Source organism: Arachis duranensis, chromosome 7 (genome assembly GCF_000817695.3).
Source record: "Arachis duranensis cultivar V14167 chromosome 7, aradu.V14167.gnm2.J7QH, whole genome shotgun sequence".
NCBI lineage: Eukaryota > Viridiplantae > Streptophyta > Magnoliopsida > Fabales > Fabaceae > Arachis > Arachis duranensis.
In genome coordinates this window covers 10,550,087-10,565,653 of record NC_029778.3, presented here as the reverse complement: position 1 = coordinate 10,565,653, position 15,567 = coordinate 10,550,087, and the positions used below count along the sequence as shown (strand labels likewise).

General features: G+C 33.7%; 1 pseudogene; it reads left to right on the top strand.

Annotated features, from left to right (window-relative positions):
* The first annotated feature begins 11,931 nt into the window (after nt 1-11,931).
* LOC107457654 (probable LRR receptor-like serine/threonine-protein kinase At3g47570) overlaps nt 11,932-15,567 on the top strand; it is a 79,036-nt pseudogene continuing 75,400 nt past the window's right edge.

Below are 15,567 nucleotides of genomic sequence, written 5' to 3'. Positions count from 1 at the left end.
TGAAAAACCATGGTTAATATACTATATAAAGATATAAAATATAATAGTTATCAGTGATTAAAAGAAAGGAGAGTTGAATTTTAGTATTCTTTTAATTTAGTTTTCAACTTTACATTTTATAGAAATTCTGATAATAGAAAACAGGAGAGACTTTGCTGACACAGTAGGAGCCAGAACAATGTTACTTGCAAGGAGAGTTGTAAAGAAGTGAAGCTTAGTAGAAAAGTTAGGAGATACTTTATTTTTGTCTCCTATAGTTCAGAACCAGAAACAGAGAAGAGCGTAGAGAATTACACACATGTATCCTGGATTAGCTACCCAATACAATGTAGCTTACATCCAATATCCATCACAACAATGATGGAATTTCACTATCTTTTCAACAGATTACAATCACCAATTCTCCCTAGGATCAACTCAATCCTATCTGGGACAAGTCCAAACTCTAACCCAACCTGAACTTGATTAGAACTCGCCTTAGTTTTTAACTGCAAAGTGCTAACTCAATTTACAAGAAAATTCCCTCAAGATCATGACCACAAAACAGAAATACATACAAAATTTCTTAAATAACTTAGACTTTGTTTTCCAAGTCTAGCTCTCTGCCTTTTCCACTCAAACCTCACCAATTTGCCTTTTACCATTGAAACTCAGGCAGACTAAACTGAGAAAAAAAAATACAAAATGAAAAGCATGAAGGAAAAGAACATAAATAGCTCAAAGAGCTATGAGAACTGAAACTAGTACTCTTTCTCTTTTTCTCTAATCCTTGGCCGTTCACCCCCTATTATAGAAGAGTGAAGCTTTCAGGTCATAAAACTTGCTTCAGCACCATGTTTGTTTTCTTCTCCAACAATCAGAATCAGCAGCAGCGTTCACAGAAGAGAGAGAGGGGGCAGAAGCCGTGACATGCAACCATACTTTCGCTATCGTTGAGTGTCATCAGGTTGACCAGATTGTGCATCAGTTTAGTGGCCTACAGCATATTCTGACCAGGCCACTAAACATCGACGAGATACATTGTCACGATGGGAAGTTTGGGCAAGGCGAGTAGTTCCTACATTCTCTAGGTGGCTGGCATGAGATGTGAGATGTTCGTGTAGACCATCGACTCCATATACACCATCATATCGACCTCCGTCCATCAAAGGTATATATGACATGGTATCTTCAGTGGGCTCACATAGATCTGTTTGATTAGGGTGATCAGCACTTGGTGTTTGTCGTCATGTGACCAAACCGACGAACCTTATATGCATACTACGTCCAATGTGAACGAGGCATTTCTTCGAGCCAATTTGTAATTGCGATATTCTCACCCCTTAGACGACCAAAATAATAAGCAAACTCCCGCTGCAACTTCAAATATGCTATGTTAACAAGAACCTTCTTCAAATTCTTGTTTTTGAAGTGAGTCATGAAGTTGATAGCAATATGTCTTGTATAAAACGCCTATAAGGCATCTGGTGGTTTTCATAAACTTCCATTGGCATTCAACGTAGAATCAATTGATTTGTGCCTATCTGAAATCACTAAGATGCCGGGTTGTGGTGTGACATGCTGCCGCAAATATAAAAAAAACGACCAAGCCTCATTCGTCTCACCCTCAACAATGGAAAATGTAATAGGCAATATGTTTGTATTGCCATCTTGAGCAATAGCCATGAGCAACTTTCCTCCGTATTTACCATACAAGTGGGTGCCATTGATGGAAATAAGTGGTTTGCAATGCTTGAAAGCCTCAATACATGATAGAAATGTCAAAAATACCCGATAAAACATGACAGTGTCGACTAAACCAGGCCAAGACTGTGTCACAAGTTGCACCAAAGTATCTAAATACCAACAAAAGTTAGTACACATAAATGGTGACTTTATACATAACTAAGGACAGTGTAATGAATCTTACCAGGTATGTACATCTGCATAGCGAATAACCAACGAAGAAGCTCGTTGTATGACTCCTCCCAATCGCCATATATCCTAGCAATGACTCTCTACTTTGCAAGCCAAACCTTTCTGTTTGACATCTTGTAAGTAAAGTGATTCTCCACACTTCCTAGCAAAACCCTTATGCTGATTATTGGATCTACTTTGACCATTGTAAATATGTGCTGAGCAATTACCTTCGAATCCAACCTACGATGGTCTTGACCCATCGATGTTTGCATGCAAGTATGAGGACCATTGTATCTCCTAACCTCCCATTTTTCTTGATTTCGGCGATATGCTATACGTATGTTCTAACTACAACTGGACCCGAACTAGATGCATTGTAAATCATACTTCAATTGGTCATTCTTTAGTATTTTATACTCCACAACCCTCTTGATGATGTACGTCTTAATTGCCAAGATGTCTTACTCCTTGTTTTCAAATTGTTGTCTAATATCAAACTCATTGGTTGGATCCTCTTCGGGGCCTCCATGGGTAAATGGTCAATCTGAAGTCATTGCATCAAGATTCAAAGTGGAGGAGTGATCCATCCAGTCGTATGGTCGAGAAATGGCAGGCTGTGTCATAGTGATTTGTGTGTCACCATAGTAGTTCATCTTTTCTTCATCCTCACTCTCATAAGGTATTTTCTTAGTTCATCATCAACATCTTCTCCGTCATCAGGGTTAACTTCATAGGGATCCATCATCGGATCCCTTATAACAGAATCCTCATGACTTTCAACATCATCTTGCATCATGCTAGCATTAGAAAGTTTAACATTTGACCCTTCTTGACTACCTTTAGGTGGCATATTTAGATCAACCACCGTCCTTTTAATATTTCTTCTAACTGTTCCACTTAACAGACTACCATCAACAGTATCCGCAAATGATCCTCACCCACCTAACTCAACTAGAAACATAAATCATTCTAACAGATGAACATTTGTCCATTGGTTTTGTCACGACCTTATAAGATGTACGTCATCGTCGTCACATAACAGTTACATAATTAAAAACAACAAAAAAATTTTCAAAACCGTTGTCTAATAAATTAATAACAAAATAACAAAGACAATTATAACATACTTTTTATAAAATAAATTGTCATTTACTTCGGTCGGATATTTGTAGTAATTTTTTTCCACTTTTTTCGTGTGTTGCTGTCCAACAAAATGCACTATCAAATTCTTCAATGCTGTTAGACTGTTGACTTCCGATGCCATGTACGTAATTACTAGTTGTCCAAACCTAAAATTGATAGAACCTTCTTCATCATATACTATTTCACCATCATAATGAATAAATAACAACAGATTTCTAGACATTGTTGAGAGAAAATTAAAAGATGAAAACCAAAGAGAAGAATGAGCTATTGAGTTCGGTTCTCAACCGGCCATGCTTTTATTTGGCGAGCTCAGGGTACGGCGAACTTCATAATTTACATGAAGTTCGCTGGGATACGGCGCACTCTATTAATATTATAAAGTTCGCCGGGGGTGCGGCAAACTTCCCCCAAATTTCAAAAGAAGCGTATCCTGGTATTTAAAGTTGATATCATTTTTTTCGAAAATAATATATTTTTTAATTTATTACAGAAAAAAGTCATGTAGGTTCATCCTCTTCTAAGTAATTTTGCAGCATTATGTGTTTTTTTTGTTTTTATTCTTGTTAAGAGAATAAAATAAGAAGAAACTTGAGAAAATTTTATGGTAAAAATTCTATGATAACGATAACAATAACGACGATAACAATAACAACGATATGTATAAGAAGAAAACAGTGATGACTAGAAGACGAAGTATCACGGGTGACGAAGAAGAAAAAGGAAAAGAAGAACGTGCAATAGAAAATAATGGTTTATCAGTGGCTAAGAGAAGGGGGATTGAATCTTAGCCCCTTTTTCGCTTAGTAACTCTTGTTGTCCTTCAAAACACTTGAGGAGATATTTCTTGTTTTTGTCTCGTGCCTAGCCACGAGATTTTTTCGTTTTTTCTCCTATGCGCAGAATCAGAAATAGAGTAGAAGAGAGAGAAATTTACACTAAGATATATCCTAGTTCAGCTACAAAGTGCAATGCAGCCTACATCAATCTCCATCACAACAATGATAGAATTTCACTATAATCATCTTTGATTACATACACCAATTTTCCCTAGGAACTACCCTTCTTATCCGGACAAGTCCAGAATTCTAATCCCAAAACTGAACTTGACTTGGTCACTGCCAAGCTTTCAACTGCTAAGTGCTAACCCAACTTGCAAGGGGATTCCCACAGAATCATGAAACACAACACAGATGTACAAAGGACCTCTAAGGACATCTATGGCTTTTTCTTTTAATTTTGCATACTCTGCCTTTTTCTTACAAACCTCACTGTTTGCCTTTTTCCATGAGACTCAAGACAGACAAAATTAAACAGAAAAATACAAAATGAAGAACATTGAAGGAGAAGAACTTCTGTTAGCTTAGGTAGCTATGTGAATACTGTGCTTTTCACTCTTTTCCTTTCTTCAAGCCCTGGCTGTTCTCCCTTATTTATATAGGGGGAAGCCTCCACGGTTGAAAGCATTTTAACCAAACTAAACTTCTTCTTCTTCAAGAAAAACTAGTTCGGCCAGAGAGAGAGAGGAGAGATAACCGAATGCTATATCCAACATGCAATTACCTCTGAGTCTTCCCTTTACACTAAGCTTCATCAATCCGAGCCATCCCTCTTGACTTGCACTCCAAGAAGGACTCCTAGCCCTTGATGCTTCTTGATGCATGACAGCTCCTCCTGCTCCACTTTTGCTTCCTTCTTCACGTAGCCTCCTTAGCTACCTTCTGTGATGAGTGAACACAAAAGCAGAGACGAGCCATGCCTCTGAGATCTTCTTCCTCTGACCGAGATCTCCTCTTTCATTTTTGGTATGGAGAGCATGAGCTTACTTCACCAAATCTTATCTTATTTTGGTGAAGATCTCAGCCACAACATACTTTTTGTTTTCTTTTTCTTGCCATCATTACAATGGTCTTGTTACTTGCTTCTTCTTCTCTATGGTAGCTTGCCATAGCTTCCATGCTTTCTCTGTGAAGTGACCGAGAGTGAGAAGAGAGAATAGAGAGAGAAGAAAGAGAAGGAAGAAAAACATTCAATGGATTTGAACAAATGAATTAAACTAAATTAATTTTCTTCCCTTTTTGCTCTAGGTAGCGTGTAGCATTGATGATCACAATCAAATCAGATGCTAATTTCTCTCTCATGGTTCCCAATGCAAGTTAATGATAATTGAATTAAATTTGGAATCCATCACATGATGAAAATGGGATCCGTTGATAGCATTCCTTACTTTCTCTTCTTTCAATTTTCGGACCAAATACTTTGGTCTTGAGACAAAAATTTCAATTGGACTTGTATCACAAATTCTGGCCCAAATATTATAACAACAATTCAGCCACAAGGATCAAAATAATTTTGTATCAATGCTGAATGTATTTTTAATACAATTGGGCTTTGTTATTTTTCGGCCCAACAGCCACTACAAGGATTTTGCTCATTTATGGCGGTTTTTTTTCCTGTTTGTGGCGGTTTCAAACCTCCACAAAAAGGATCGTGGCAGTTTTGAAAACCTCCAAAATAGGAGGTGCCACGAGCTCTTTTGTGGCGGTTTTTCACAACCCCCACAATTTCATTCAGTAGCGGTTTTTTATTCCTTTTGTGGGGGTTCTGTGCTAGCGTTTTGTGGCAATTCTTGGTTAATTATTGTGGCGGTTTAGAACCCCCATAAAAAGAATTTCCAATTAAAAAAAAACATATTCATGTGGAGTTTCAACCTCCACAAAAATGTCAATATTATTCTTAAACAATTAATCTGAATACTAGAATTACATTATTATACTACTAATCAATTATTATTTAAAAGAAATCTTTAAATAAGACACATTAAAAATTTAGAAGGAAATTAAAATATTACTTATTTGAACAAAATTTGACACAAGAATACTTTGAAATATAAAACATAATAAACCATGTAATTTGTATTTTGCAGATTAATAAACATAATAATTACACTGACATTATCTAACCTTTATTATTGGCTGGTGACTCCTTTGATTTGGATTTGTTGCTAGAAAGATCCTTTAACATAATAAAATTAAAGGGGACATGAGAATAGAGACAGTTATTCCAAAGTGTGCAACACAATTTACAACTGAAAAGTAAGAAGGTTGAAGACCACACTCATAACCTCATTATTAGCATCTCAAATAAAGAAGATATGGTTACCTTTTTTAAAGATTCTTGAAGTTTGTAAAGAACCATCCTTCTTGAGTACCTGAAAGTCCATATTTCACAAAGCCCATATATCTAACTTAAATCATGGCAATCTACACCTGCTCCACGAGAACTGGAATAGATGTTGCAATGAGATTTACCACATTATATGTCTCTTAAAGACTAGTAAAAACTACTACTAGTATACTTTTAATAATTGATATCAGCAGGCTCATGTTTTTGTATTATCCTAGGGGGATATAAGACTCCCCATCTTCACCCACCCAACTCCACCCCCAATATTCTAGTTACATTTAAGTTAAAGTGCTAAACAATACAGTTCATAGAAGAACCTGTAGACTCCTAAATCATCTTTGATATAATACAAGTCACCTTACTTCAACTAGGCTTATACCATATGTGCAGTTGAGGAAAAGGCTTCTTGATTGCTGATATGTAATTGATCGGAGCGCCTAAATAAAAAAGGAAATAAAAAAAAGAAAAAGAAAATTAAAGAAATAACAAAACATTGTGACCAAGCACTAGCAGTTGTTATCTGACATCCTAATATACTACTAAGATTTCAAAACTCAAACCTTAACAATTGCTGGACTCATCAGAAATTTTGCTCCAGCATTGATTACAGCTTTTGCATCCTCAATCCTGAGAACAGTCCCAATCTAAGAGCAGATGAGAAGAAATATAATCTCATGTAATGATTATCTTAAAGGGAGCCTTTTTTTCCTTTTCAAATCTTTTTTAGAGTTAATTGAGAGTTTTGATGATATATATGTCAATACAAATCATAAGAATAGGAAATAAGGTTGTTTTACAACCTTTGATAATAATCACAATATGATGCTTCAACCAGTAGATTGAGTCAATGGTGATGCTTTATATACAGACACAATCTCAAATTTTAATGAAACGAGACAATGCAATGATGCTTCTCCATATCATAAACTTGATGTAGGTTCATGTGAACATATACCCCAAAACAAAGAATATTGGAAGAAAGAGAAACCAGAAACTTAAAGGGTGCAAGCATACTCTGAGTGCCATAGTCGGTGCTCTTTGACCAGCTGGTTTAGAATCTAAAAAGACCAGGATTAGAACAAATCTATCTCCTGCTACATAGGTCTGTATACGAATAGGCAGAATTCAATTATATGGCAGAACTACAAATTTATGATCTCCAAGAAATAGCCATGTTTAATGATTTTGCACCCAGTGGGATTCTGCCTAGGCAAAACTGATGATTCATTACCTCTTCAGTGACAACACCATGGCTAACTAGGTATCGCCATCCATTTAGGGGATACCCTCCATCACAACCAGATCCACACAAAAAGCCACAGCCTGCGAAAAGATCATTCACAGAGAGAGAGAGAGAGAGATATTCTGCAATTAAACATATAGAGCATAAATTCCTCTTTAAATATCCTCAATAAGATATTTATTTATTGATATTCACACACAGCAATAATTTGCTCAGTAAGAAAAATACTTACCACATCAAAATGAATGCAAAATCGATCTAATAATGACTCTACAGCACCAAATGCCCAACAAGAACTACAATGACCCTGAACAATCAGCACAAGGATTATCTAAGTACCTCTTGAACCTTAATATTGTTTAGGGTTAAAATGTAGAAAAGAAAAGGAAAAATTACATGATTTTCAATGCAGAAATTGATTCACCAATCCACAATATTGTGCTCTAAAGATTAAAAACATGACAGAAGAGAAAAAAGAAACAGTGCACTAAAAACATTCCAACTTATGCTAACCTACACAAAGAAAAACACTACAGCCAATCAAATATAATATTGATAACACAGAAAAGTCAGACTCACTTTTTCATTCGGCACTGTAAGTACTTTTTCGAGAAGTCTCTGCATTTTTTAGACTGGTGACCCGCAGTTTTCAGACAACCCAAATATTCTTTCTTCTCCTGAAACAAATGCAACACACAAAAAAATTGATGAGAAATAATTTATCCCCCTAACAGTTCCTTCTAAACATCTTCCTTATGACCAAATAAGGGAAGAATTACTTTCTAAGATACCGATTGTATCAACATATTGATTGTATCAATATTAGCATTAAGGAAACATTTACTCATTATCGATTCGACTAATTGTCCAGAAACAAATACACAAGTTGCAATGGCTTATTCCTCTAAATTCAACTATAACCATAGATATAATATAGGTTAAGACTCAGTTGCAGATTGAGAAACTAAGATGAAAGCATTACCAGGTCACATAAATGCATGTGGTCTAATGGAAAAATATCCTTTTCAGGAGGCACTGGACGGAGCCCTCTATTGCCACCAAATGTGCCACCTATTATAATCAATAAGTGTATCAAACCAACTATCAATCATTTTCTTCACTATTTCACCAAATTCACACGATAGAAGAAAAAAATTGTATTTGAAGAAACATAAATTTAAGCAAAAATTCCTCAAGCGCTTCAATTAAAATCCAGCTAGTGCTTATATAAATCACTTAAACCCTAATAATAATAATAAATTTGGCGAGGAATAGAATGAGCAAATGGTACCTGCACTCATTTGTAGGAATGGAAAAGATTTCGCAGAATCGGAATCGGAGAGAAAGTATATATAATTCATCAACGCATTTTCCTTCTAAGAACTTCAAGAACAGATTATGCTGTGCAATAAGCTATAGCCTGAACAGTGATCATTAGATTCACACCCAATGCTGTAGGGAACACACTTGAATCTCAATTTATCAGTATCACGAAATATTAGTATCAAAATAAAAGAGTATCACGAAATCAAAATTAAAAAATTAGCAAATCAATTTATCAGAATTTCAATTAAGAGAATAAACAATTCATCAAACACTTGGAGTGCTTGATAATTTGAAACAATGTTATATCACATAGCAAAGCATTCAGAATTTGTGGATGAAAAACAACGAAAACGAATAAAAAGGAAAAAGAGAAGGAGAACCAGAAACTGAGAACGAGTGGAAAGAAGAGCGTACACAAGCGATAGAATGCCGATGGTGAACACGAACGTCATTGGCGGAGGAGAGTTGACCGAAGAGGTACTTTCTCTCGATCTCAAAGGCTTGGGCGTTGCGATTAGATCTGGAAACGCGTTAATGAAAAAGATGCCTTGGCTCGATCTCAATAGCTTTATGGCAGAAGCAGAAAGGAGATGAACTCTAACGGCGGCCATGACGGCGGAGGCAGCGGCGGAGATGTCTATCGCAAGCTTAGGGTTTCGATGAGTTCTCACTCTTCGGTTCTCTCTGTTCGAGTGTTCTCCTGGATATTTAAAGAGTTTTAATTACGTGATAATTAATTAATTATAACGGTGGAGTTTTATTATTAATCTGTGGGAGTTTATCAAAATATCACAAATAAAATATATTGTGGAGGTTTTTAAAAACTCCCTTTAAAAAACACCTACAAATATATATAAATCTTGTAGTGAGCAAAATCTGCACAGCAAAATTTAACATATATGAATCAAGATTAAATTGATAATTTTTGTAATTAATTGTTTTAATAATGTTTGATCATCATCAAATTAAATTAGAATTTTCCAAACTCATCAGAAAATAGGGGCGCGAAGAAAAATGTACACGCATGAGTGTAAATGACTTGTTGAACTTATTTAGTTAAATAACTTGTATTTAGAGATTAATTTTTCATAAAGCATTTTTTTATTCCAAAAGATTGGTAACTAAAACCGATTTTTTAATAATCTAAAAGCGATTTTTTTATTACTAAAGATTTAAAACAATGTACAAGATTTTAATTATTTTATTAAATACATAAAAAATTAAAAAAAAATAATAAATTTTAGAACCTTAAAGTGTGTTTAAAATGTTCGTCAGAAAAACTCAACATTTTACATTTATTTTTGTGATTTCTAGGCTGAATTTCTCACTTCGTTCAAACAAAAATAAGGAAAAATGATATTTATTTTACATTTTTCATTATTAAGAAGGTATACGTAAGGCATATATATAGTTACTAATTTGTAGTATTCATAAAGCAATTTTTTTATTGCAAGAGATTGGTAACTATTTTTTTGGGAGTATATTAAAATTAGTTACTAGTATAAAATATATGTTAAAATATAAAAATATATTGAAAATAAATTAAACCACATATGTATTTATATATAAATATATTGGTAGCTGATTTTAGTGATTGATTTTAATGTATAAATAGTATTTTTATTTTTTTTTTTGTTATATGCTACTGACTTTATTTAATGATAATGATTACATTATGGGAAGTGTTAGGGAAATAATGATTATTTTGAACAATATGAATAATTATCAATTAAATAAAAATATACTACACCTTAATTTAATGCTATTAATTAAATTTAAAATTAATTTATTCTTTTAATCTAATTAATTCACATTGTTCACATATTATTCAAAAGTATTGTTGGTTATCTATAACAATATCTTTATATTAATTGCTTAAACAGTTTTAGCAAAAGACATGAGCAAATTCAAAGGTAGTAAATGGAGACCCTATTTTGACATATAGGAACAGAAAAATCATTGGAAGAAAGAGTAAAAAGAGTTTTTCATAAAGATGGAGACTAAGAGTTTCTCTAAAAAAAAAAAATTTCAACGGCCAATGATTTTTTGTTATGTGATAAGTTATTAAAAGAATAAAAAATATTATATATATTACATTAAATGTATGTTTATATTAAATAATTTTGTAATTTCATATATGATAATTTATTAAATAATTAAATTATAATTAATTTAATAATAATAATTAATTATATTAAATAATGAAATAATGATTTTCACAACCCTGAAGATGGGTGGGGGATGCTAACACAATGGTTAGTGAATTATAATAGTGAATTATTTTTTAATTTATAAATTTAAATAATATTATTGTTAAAAAATAATAACTATATTAATTTTAATTATTTTAATTAATTAATTAACTAAGTGAAATCACAAAGAGACTAAATTTAGTTCTTTTTAATAGAAAAGAGGAGGATGTTTTAAATTTTTATTTACTGTTTATAACGTAAAAATTTATGTGAAATTATTTTTTATAATATATGAACCATAAATAATTATTGAGATAAATTCTTTGCTTAAGATTGTATAAGATATTTATTTATCAAACTCTTTATGATGTATATGATATCATATATTAATTTAAAATAATTTTGTTCGTAAACCACACAAGTTATTATATTGACCGTAAAAAATTTAAAAACAGAATAGTTACGTTATCTTTGACATAAGCCAATTTATATTTTTTAAAAATATAAAATGATTTTTATTGAGTTATTCTGTATTATATTATTACAATTATAATGATTATTTTTTGAATGGTTAAATATTATCAAATTTATTTTGAAATTATATTTTTTTTATAAATTAATTAATTTTATATATTATTTATTACAAAGTACATAACAATGTTAATTTTAATTATAAAACATCATGGGATATTAAACTTATAATATTCTAAATTCTAAAATAAAAAACGTTTGATAACCAAAAATATTAACGAAAAACAACTAAAATTTATAATTAATAAATACTAAATAAAATAAATTTAGATTTTTTTTGGAATTTTTTTTCTATAAAAAGAAGATTTCGTTAGTTGTATGCTTCTACATTTCAACCAATTCAACTTCCCTTCTCTGTTTCTCCCAAACACTATGCACATATTGTGACACAGTAATGATAATATGATCATGATGGCTCTCACAATCATCATCTTTCTCATATCTATTGCTTCACAAGCTTCAATAAACATGCTATTAACTATAACAATGGCCATGCCATTAAGTTCTGAGACTGATAAGATCATAAGCTTGCTTTGTTGACTTTGAAGGACAAGCTTACTAATGGTGACTCAAATGCTCTGCCATCATGGAATGAGTCTCTCCATTTTTGTGAATGGCAGGGCGTTACATGTGGTCACCGCCACAAGAGAGTCTCAGCATTGCATTTGCAAAATCAAGACTTGGGTGGTACTCTTGCACCATCATTAGGAAATCTAACCTTCCTCAAGAAGCTCAATCTTACTGACCTCAACTTGTACGGTCAGATTCCAAGACAAGTTGGTCGTTTAAAGAGGCTGCAGATTCTTAGCTTCCAGCAGAATCATCTTCATGGTGAGGTTCCCCGGGAAGTTGGTCGATTGAAGTCGTTGTACGCTCTCGAACTAACGAGAAATAATCTTCAAGGTGAGATTCCTATGGAGCTGATCAACTGCTCAAGTCTTAAGAAAATTGACTTGTCCTACAACAATTTTAACTGGGAAAGTTCCATCATGGTTTGGATCCATGATGCAACTTACTATGTGTTGGAGCTTGGATTCAATAATCTAGTTGGTAATATCCCACCAACCTTGGAGAATCTTTCATCACTTGATACATTGTATCTTGCAGGAAACAATTTGGAAGGTCCTATAATTCATGCTTTGGGAAGGTTGTCAAATTTGGAGTACCTCTCTTTGAGTACCAATAATTTGTCAGGCCAAGTTCCTAATGCATTCTACAACCTTTCAAATCTTCAAGTTCTTGATATAAGTAGCAACAAACTAGTGGGTCCTATTTCTTCAAATTTACACCTTCCTTTTCCCAATCTGTCTGTTTTTGTTGTTGGATCAAATCAATTCACTGACAACTTCCCATCTTCATTATGCAATCTGACAAGATTGACAGAATTTGATTTATCATTCAATAATTTTAGAGGGCCAATTCCTTCTACTTGGGGAAGCTCAAATAATCTTGTCCACTTTGGTATTAATTACAATGGCCTAATAGGAAGTGGAAAAGCTCAAGATTTGGATTTCCTTTCCTCTTTAACCAATTGCACTCAGTTGTCATATTTGATTCTAAGAGGAAATAATCTTGGTGGTGTATTGCCAAATCTCATAGGCAACTTCTCTACCAATCTCACTGTGCTTGATATAGCCCATAATCAAATATCTGGAAGCTTGCCTCAAGAAATTGGAAACTTGGTCGGCTTAGGTTTACTTGCTATGAAAAAAAATTCCCTTGAGGGAACAATTCCAGATTCAATTGGGAATCTTAAAAATCTAGTAAGATTATCCTTGGATGATAACAATCTCTCTGGTAATATTCCTGTTGCCATTGGCAATCTTACTATGTTGTCAGAAGTTTATATGGACTCAAATAACCTTGAGGGAAGCATTCCATTTACCTTGAGATATTGCACAAATATGCAGACTTTCGCTGCCGGGGACAACAATTTAAGTGGTAGCATACCAACTCAAACCTTTGGATACCAACAAGGTTTAGTAAATCTTGATTTAGCCAGCAACTCCATTACTGGTCCAATCCCTCCAGAGTTTGGTAACCTGAAGCATCTTTTTAAATTGTATCTATTTTCAAACAAGTTGTCTGGTGTCATTCCCATTGAACTTGGTGCTTGTTCTGCATTGATAGAGCTTTATCTAGATGCAAACTTCTTCCATGGAAATATACCTTCCTTCTTGGGTTCGGTAAGATCACTTGAATTCTTAGGACTTTCCAACAACAGCTTCTCAGGCACAATCCCACATGAACTTGAAAACTTGACACAATTGAATGCATTAGACCTTTCCAATAACCAGCTCTATGGCAAGGTCCCATTAGGAGGAATCTTTAGTAACATCACAGCAATATCCCTCATTGGAAACAAAGATCTCTGTGGTGGGATATCTCAACTGAATCTCCCTCCATGTCCAAAGTTGCCCTCAAATAAACATAAGAGCTCTCATAAAAAGAAAATTATTCTCATCAGTGTTATTGGTGGGGTTTTGATCTCTTTCATTATTTTTGTTAGCATCTATTGTTTCATGAGGAAGCCCAAGAAGTTACCTTTTTTACCATCATTGGAACATAAGTACTTGAGGGTTTCTTATGGAGAGCTACATCAAGCAACAAATGGATTTTCTTCATCCAATTTAGTTGGCTCAGGAAGCTTTGGCTCTGTGTATAGAGGAACCCTTGTTCATTTTGAGAGGCCTGTTGCTGTCAAAGTGTTGAACCTTCAAACACGCGGGGCATCAAAGAGTTTCATGGCCGAATGCAAAGCTCTAGGAAAAATCAAGCACAGAAACCTTATCAACATATTGACTTGTTGTTCAAGTGTTGATTACAAAGGGGATGATTTCAAGGCCATAGTGTTTGAGTTCATGCCTAATGGTAGCCTAGAAACCTTGTTACACCACACTATTGAAGATAGCGAGTCCACAAATCCAGGTCTCAGCCTTATGCAAAGAGTAAATATTGCTCTTGATGTAGCTTTTGCATTGGATTATCTTCACAATGATTCAGAGAATGTTGTAGTTCATTGTGATATAAAGCCAAGTAATGTTGAACTAATTCATGAATTGTTTTTTTTTTTTCCAAAAAGATAGTAGATTATATTTCATTAATTATTAAAAAATGAAATATAAAGATGTCTAAAAGCAGGACAGCATAATAAAAAGTGAAGATTTTTCAAAAACACTACACTGAAGTTATCCAACGGTGTGTAGTCGAAAAACAAAGAAAAATCTTAAAGAAGAAAGAATGATAATTCAAATTGAATGCAACTAAGAGCTTGCCTCGTGGAAATGACGACTTAAACTGGGAGTTTTTTGGATTTCACGGAGCAATTTAATAGAGCTTGCTGGAATGACAGACGGCATAGAAGTAGAACTTTCAAAAATCAACTGGTTGCGAGCTTTCCAGCAGTTCCAACAAATGATGGCAAGCAATTGATGATTACGGTTAGCATTCTTCAACGGGTTAAGTATCTCTGTTGATGCAGTCCACCATGTCCAAAAGTCGTTAAAACTCTGAGAGGGAAGACAGTCACGAAGATAACTCTGAGACTATACGTCTTTAATTTTAGAGCAATCGATCAAACAATAAGTAACTGTTTCCGTCATATTAGTGATATAGATGGGATGCGGTGATGAATCTGAGCAAGCACCAGAAGTCGGCCATGGAGAGCTTTTCAGATAAATAGCTTAATTTTGTGAGGCAAGTTCAACTTCCATAGATCAATCCATGGCTTTTTCTGCTGTATATAATTAGGGCAAAGCTCTAGAGGCGGATGGTAAAATAAATAACCAATTCTGTAACCTGAAGCTGTATCATATTGCTTAGATTTGTTCAAATAACATAGTTTCCCTATACTCATCTAAGAGGTTGCGGATTCGAGTCTCCTATCTTTGGAGAAAAAAAAATTTACTATCTTATTTACTATCATGAAAAATAATAAATTAAATATTTTTTATTTTATTTAAAATTTTGGTGGTAAAAAATATTATAATGAAAGATATGATATATTTATGAATTTATTAGTAATAGATATCTAAAAATAACATATTG